The sequence below is a fragment of the Schistocerca nitens genome, chromosome 8, assembly GCF_023898315.1.
Source record: "Schistocerca nitens isolate TAMUIC-IGC-003100 chromosome 8, iqSchNite1.1, whole genome shotgun sequence".
In the NCBI taxonomy this organism is placed as follows: Eukaryota; Metazoa; Arthropoda; class Insecta; order Orthoptera; family Acrididae; genus Schistocerca; species Schistocerca nitens.
The window spans coordinates 56,725,876-56,733,882 of record NC_064621.1 but is presented as its reverse complement, the minus strand read 5'-3'; positions in this window follow the sequence as shown (position 1 = coordinate 56,733,882).

Genomic DNA, 8,007 nt, shown 5'->3' with positions numbered 1-8,007 from the left:
TATCACAATATAAAATTAGAACTGAAACGAGCCAGATATTGGCCTTACCGAACTTAAAATGTTAGTACTGCGGTACACAGTGATAAGACTGCGTCACTTCTACTAATGTTTTGCCGATAGGCCACACAAATGGGCCAGACAGATGGGCTGCGGGAGCTGAGTCGTAACTGAGAGCCGCATGCATCGACGCAGTGAGCCCAGCCGGTGGTCGTGCGCATGCGCGTGCGGAGTAATACTGACTTAAAACCAGAAAACGTTAACTGAGATTGTTATGGAAAATAGTTTATCACAATAGTTCGGACAATTAATGGCATTAAAACCATAAGTCACTGAAGTTACCATTCCATAAAAGGCAAAAGACGTATAACAAGTGTACTGTACATAAGCAAGAATAAACATTAATTGATAACATTATTTGTTACAACAGCTAAAAATGTTACTGACAAATAAACCACAATAACTGAAGGTACAGTTCGATGAGAGGCAAATGACATTACACAGCGTAAAGCAACCTTTTAACTAGAAAAGGCCATGAGTTAAGGTTAACCGTGCCTTAAATATGTGGAACTTAGCTAAGAATCGACGCATGTAAATGATAATAAGGACAATTGTCTCATACAGCTTAGCGGCTAGGTACACAATATGTGATCAGCAATTAATACATAAGAAAACCAGTAAACTGTATGTCATAGCCAACTACTGACTTAGGTAGAAGATCATATAAAGGAATGGATTTATCGGATAATAGGTGCGTGCAAAGACAAAAAAAAATATGAAGTCAGTATATCCAGTGGAGTTATATGGAAACTTTATGAAGCTCTTAAATATGAATATACCATTTGATGAGTAACAAATTGTGAAAGTGACGCAGTCTTATGACTATGTACCGTAGTACTAACATTTTAAGTTTGATAAGGCCAATGTCTGCCACGTTTCAATTGTAATTTTATATTGTGACATTTCGGAAGAAGGCTACATTATTATAGCCGAAACCTAGGTAAAGTTTCTTTGCTTATGCAACCGGAGGCTGAAATTTAATATAAAACATAGTATTACCTTGAAGACAACAAGGCGCTTAGGTCGCTTCCACTCTCGCAGGCATAAGTTCCATCTGGTGCTGGACGGTTTCTCGTCAAATGGCAGCCCTTCTTCACGGAGTTGTGCACTGAGGAGAGGTATCGATGTTGGTCGGTGAGGCCTGGCACGAAGGAGGCGTTCCCAAACATCCCAAAGGTGTTCTGTAGGATTGAGGCCAGGACTCTGTGCAGGCTAGTCCATTACAGGGATGCTATTTTCATGTAACCACTCTGCCACAGGCCGTTTATTATGAGCAGGTCCTAGATAGTATTGAAACAGGCACCCATCCCCGAATTTCTCTTCAACAGCGGAAAGCAAGAAGGTGCATAGAACATCAGTGTAGGCCTGTTGCTGTGATAGTGCCACGCAAAACAACAAGGCGTGCAAGCCCCCTCCATGAAAAGCACGACCACGCCATTACACCATGGCCTGCGAATTTTACTGTTGGCACTACACACGCTGGCAGATGACGTTCACCGGTCATTCGCCATACCCACACCCTGCCATCGGATCGCCACATTGTGTACCTTGATTCGTCACTCCACACAACGTTTTTCCACTGTTCAATCGTTTACGCTCCTTTTGTTCTGTGCGTGCCCCTTCACGCTTCCACTTCGCCATCACATCGGAAACAGTGCACCTAGGAATGTTTAGGAGTGTGGAAATCTCGCGTACAGACGTATGACACTAGTGACAGCCAATTTACCAGACAACGTTTGAAGACCGTGAGTCCCGCGGAGTGCCCTATTCAGCTCTCTCACGGTGTCTAATGACTACTGAGGTCGCTGATATGGAGTACCTAGCAGTAGGTGGCAGCATAATCAAATACGTTTGTTTTTTTGGGTGTCCGGATACTTTTGGTCACAAAGGGTGTAGTGGACTGACAAGGCAGCCAGTCCACAGTGACGGGTAACCGAAAGGCACGCGTACACACACGTCGACTGGCGTTAAGTCTGAAACAGGATACGTGATGAAAGCTATAAAGAAAAGAACGTAGCTTCTGGACTACTTAACTTTTAATTCATCCTTTGTATACATCGTTCTTCATGAGACATCTGGAGATTGTGGCGATACAAGTGAGACTCTTTAGATACAAGCTATCTAAGGCTAATGGCGCCTTGCTAGGTCGTAGCCATGGACAGCTGAAGGCTATTCTAACTGTCTCTCGGCAAATGAGAGAAAGGCTTCGATCAGTGTAGTCGCTAGCAATGTCGTCGTACAACTGGGGCGAGTGCTAGTCCGTCTCTCGAGACCTGCCGTGTGGTGGCGCTCGTTCTACGATCACACAGTGGCGACACGCGGGTCCGACATGTACTAATGGACCGCGGCCGATTTAAGCTACCACCTAGCAAGTGTGGTGTCTGGCGGTGACACCACAAAGGGTATGTGTGTGTGAATGTTTCACATCTCCTACTTATACCATATTTTCTTTGGTGTTTCGCCAGTTCGCTTTGCAATCTGTAACTCGAGTCAGCTCAAACACTATTCATCTCATCTCGCCTTCCATACGTGCTGTCCAAACTTAGTCTCGCGCGTTATTCTAGTTATCGATCTGTATCAACAGGAACAATAAAACACGGAGAAGAACCAGTACCTCAGCAGCGACTTTTGCGCAGCCGTAGGAATCAGCGCAGGCCATTTTGCTGCTGGGATATTGATTATTATTCGTTTATTACTGCCCTTGTTAGTACACATCGATAAGAAGAATATCACACTAGGCTAATGTGGGACAGCTCTGCATAATGGGCACGTAAAATTCCAGATTAAAAATCATTTTACTTGTAACGGGGAACAAACCGACGCTTTCCACTGTCGCTGGGAGTCGCATTAGAGACGCGATGAGCGTGATTTGTTTGGTGTGACTCCAGCTACACGTTTCAAGAACGAAATTGCAAGTAACTTCTGAAACATCAGAGAAATTGCGCCTGACGACTATTGGGGGAGACACCTTGTATAAACATGGTGTCCAAGAGAGAGTGGTCAATAATCAGAGACACGATAGGAACTATCATTTGAAGCAAAAACCAGTATAAATACATAGTGGTATATGGAAGGATTTCCGTAGTAGATCACAGTTAATGCACAGTCTGCTTGATTTCTATTATTGGACAATACATTGTCAGATTCACACATGCACACATGTAAAAATGTTAGTGAACATTACAACATGCATTTTGCAACCTATCAATTGAAAAATGGTATTTTTAACACTTTCACATCTGTGCATTATCGCACAGCAGCTGCACAGTTAACAATGTATTTTCTAATATCTTAATGTCAGCTTCACTATATTTGTGCACTCTTGGGATAACATACAAGGTTTGTCCGGAAAATACGTATAATAGTTGAATAATAACTTTATTTGGCAATTATTCAGGTATTGCAATATCGTCTCATTCAAAGTACTCGCCCTGAAACGCGATACACTTCTGCCAACGCCGTTTCCACTGTTGATAACATTGCTGAAAGTCTTCAATTTTGATGTTGTTCAGTTGCCGTGTTGTTTCCGCCTTGATGGCTTCGACATCTCCCAAGTGCCGCCCCCGAAGCACCATTTAGCATTTCGGGGACATGAAGAAGTCATACAGAGCTAAATAGGGTGAATAAGGCTGGTGGTCTGTCACGGTGATTGAGCTTCGGGACAAAAACTCGCGCACAACGAGCGACGTGTGAGCGGGCGCATTGTCGTGATGAAGGATCCACCTGTCCCCTTTTGCCAACTCCGGTCGAATTCGGGCCACACAAGCTCTGAGACCTGTCAGAACTTCAACGTAAAAATCTCCGTTCACTCTCTGGCCGGGAGGAACAAATTTCTTGTGAACAATGCCCCTAGAATCAAAGAAAACAATCAACGTTGTCTTCACATTGGACCTCGATTTTCGAGACTTTTTTGTTCTCGGTTCTCCTGTTAGTTTCCATTCTTTGCTTTGAGAATTGAGCTCCACATCGAATTCGTAAAACCAGGACTCGTCTCTAGTGATGACTCGGTTGAGAAAGTCCCCTCGTTCCTCTGCTTCCAACCAATCCCCACAGCACTCAACCCTCTTTGCTTTCTGTTCTGGCGTCAAGAGCTTCGGTACGATTTTCGCACACAATTTCTTCATTTCAAGTTTTTGTGTGAGGATTTCGTGAACGATTGTTTTGGGGATTGACAGCTCGTCAGCAATCATTCTGACTGTCAATCTACGGTCTTTAAGAACACAAGCCCGAATTCGTTCAACATTTGCATCGGAACTCGATGTCGACGGGTGTCCTGGGCGAGGGTCATCGTTCACTTCTTCTCGGCCATCCCGGAACCTTTTTAACCACTTGTTCACGGTTGGTTCCTTCAGAGAATTGTGTCCGTAAACCAGTTTCAAAAATCTCACGGCCATTGTTGCCTAGCTTTGCAAGAAACTTGAAGTTGACGCGCTGTTCTTTAATCAGAGAGAGCTCCATGCCGACGGCAGGTGAAAAAGGGTGACTGTCAACAAGCTGCCGCACGCTCCCACCTTCACGCAGAGTGCTCTGACTCGAACTGAGCGTTGATGGGATTGATTGCAGCAGTAGTCCCACCTGGCGGTGACTGCAACTTATAACATAAAGACATTATTCAACTTTTATACGTATTTTCCGGACAAACCTCGTATTGTGTTCCTTGTCTGACTGGCTCTGTAGTTCCGTAACGAGGGCAGCGGCATCCATGATGCAACCTTACGGTTTCTGCCGTGTGCTCTTGCGATTTGATTGTTCCGGTGTAGTGTGTTCTATCTCTTTTGATTCGCTTTGCGGTGCGCGGGTTGGTGCGCCCTCTGGGATTCCGTGCGGGACGCCGAAAGGGAGTCTCGGGCAGAGAGAGAGAGAGAGAGAGAGACGAGCGGGCCTGGGCGGAGCGACGCCGGAAGATCGCGGAAGTCGCGTCGGCAAGTGGTGTGAGTGTGGCAGTTGCACTGTGGCCGGCCGAGCAGCGGAACTGGAGGTGCTGCAGTGACTCGCTGTCTTTCGTTCTGTTTACGAGTTCAACCTTCCCCACGCTGTGACTACGGGCTGGTGTTATTCTGGCCATTACCTTATTAGCGGCATTTGGATTAATATTGTTAAAAGTGAGCTGTTAGTTCGGTGCATCTTCATCTGGTGGAGTTACAGCGAGACTTCTTTCCGTCGTATTCTGGCTTCCGCTGCTGAGCCGTGAGTGTTCCCACGTCGCGTGTCGAAATACTGACTTGTGCCCTGGTTGATTTAGTATGAATTGGAGTGCCTGTGTGGGTGTGTTTGCTTAAATTGTTGAAGTGTTTCACAGTACCCTTACTTGAGTGTCATTAAATTGCATTTCAGTTTGTTGCTGAACTTATGTCAGTTAGGGTCGCCCAAATTGTCACGCTAGTCAAGTAAAGTTTAAGTCTACTGTGACACCATTGTTTACCTGTTGGCCTGCGACTATTGATGGATTTCTGTGGTAAAATTCAAATGGAGGCACTGTCTTGTTAACTTGTCTGAACTGAATGTGCTTGCCTTGTAAAACAGTTCATTACTGATTTTGAGTAGTTTAATCAGTGGTAGGGCACTCGTTATTCTCGATCAGACTGTACTTGGCATTAATTGAATTGTTTTGGTAAATCGGTGTGCTACGTAAGACCATAACGCAAGCGCCATCGTGGGTAATATTTAACATTTAACTGTATGAGTTGGTTCTGTGAATCACTGTGACACACAAGGTCACGTAAGACAGTGCTGTAGTGGACAGATATTGCTATACGTCTGTGATATTATTTCCTGTAAGCCACTGTGCCCATTGGGTTATGTAAGGCTTAAATACAGTGACCAGTTTGGTAATTTTCTGTGTTTCGTAATAACATTTCACAAGCATTACAATTTTTGGAAAGGTTTAAATCTCATATTTGCAGATTGTTTGATGTTAGATAACTTGTTGATGATTCCTGTAAAATCAGCTGATGTGCATTTAAATTGAACAAGTTATATGTCAATATGTTGTTACCAATACCTTGCATGACTTTTCTTGCGTAATAAATTAATTTTTATATTCTATCCTCAATTTGTTGCTCAGCCTTCCACTCCAGCAGCCCCTGTATCCTGCTCCCTACCAAATCACGGTTCACATCGAGTAATCACTTTTCGATGGTACACCTCAGACTACATACAACTCATTAAAGAAAATTTAATGGCCTAACGTCTGGTCTTCATGGCCACAAAATGCGCTACAACGACCACGCCTGCGAACAGCGTATGTGTGGTTGGTTGAAATGTTCCTTCACATACACATTATATGCATTCCATCACCGAAACAATTCGCAGTACGGCATATGTCCATATTAAGTTTTTATGCTTCAAATGAGCTTTCCTATCACATCCCTCAATACTGATCATTCCTTCAGAGGCGTTACATATCTATGAACCAGGTTGTAGGGTGATGTCTACGGCAATTAATCAAAACGTAACAAGTTCGAATCCAGCCACTGCTTAAATTTTGAATAAAAATCATCAGCAATGGCATAAGAATCAACCTCTTCCTGGAAACGGGATTGTCGAAAAGGGCGGAGGAGCGGATAGTGTTTCAGGGCACTCTTTGCTCTTATGGTGAGAAACCACCCCAATAAGGCGAAAGAAGCACCAACTATCAACGGCGTGACGATGCAGGAGGCAATGGAAACAACTGCATTAAAGAGACATAGTGAGCATCCACAGAACATGTGGCTTGTAATATTAAAATCTGCACAAGTTCCGGATTAGTCCTTCATTCGCATTTCCAGAAGAGGACTGTCAAAGGAAGGGTGACATTGAGAAAAAGGTGGAATAATCAACGAAGGGGTGACATTGTAGGAATCGGAGCATGTAATGTCAGACGTTTACGTAGCAGGAAAGGTAGAAACTCTCGAAAGGGAAATGCAAAGGCTCAGTCTAGGTTTAGTGAGGGTCAGTGAAGTGAAATGGAAGGAAGAGGATTTCTGGTCAGACGAATATAGTTTCGCAAGGTGTGACGTGGTCGCGAATAAAACAGTGACCAGAATATAGAATTAATTTCCTTACCTTTGCGGTTATGGCCACAAATTCTTTTGTCATCAGAGTACTGGTTTTGGTCTATAATGAACAACTTCAGACATGTTTTATAAAAACATGTCCAAACGTACGGCAGACATAGTGGCAATTGTGTTTAACACTTGACGATGCCACTATGGCTGCAGTACATTAGGACTCGTTTCTATAAAACACATCTGAAGATGGTCATTATAGACCGAAACCAGTAGCCTGATGACAAAAAATTTTTGACCGTAGACGTAAAGTAATGGAAATTTATACGAGTATAGAGTTGTGTGAATAGCAGCAGCAAATGCTGTAACTGTAGTAGTATTCGTTATGAACGGGTATGTAGAGCAGAGAGTAAGCTACTGTGAACAGTTCAGTGACAGGGTTTTCTCATCAGATTCGATAGCGATTGTAGGGGAAGTAGGAGAAGAAAGGATTACGGAAGAGTAGGGTCTGGGCATACGACTGAGATAGGACAAAGACTATTTGCGTTCTGCAATACGTTCCTCATGGAGAGAGGGAATACTCTGTTCAAGAACGACAAGAGGGGAGATATACAAGGAAAATACCTAGAGACAACGTCAGATACCAGGTGAATCACACCATGGTCAGCAGAGATTCCGAAATAGGTTACTGGATTGTAAAACGTCCCTGGAGCTGATATCAGCTCAGACGATAATGCAGTAGCGATGAAGAGATGACTAAAGTTTAAGAGAATTGCACGGAAGAATCAGTGCGGAATGAAGTGTGCTATTGAAGTACTGAGTAATGATGAGACGCCTTTAAAGTTCGCTAATCGTGTGGATACTGCTATAAGGAATACAACAGTAGGAAGTATAATCGAACCATAGTGGACAACTCTATAACGGAGAACCTACAGATATTGGACAATCAGCCATAAGAACAAGG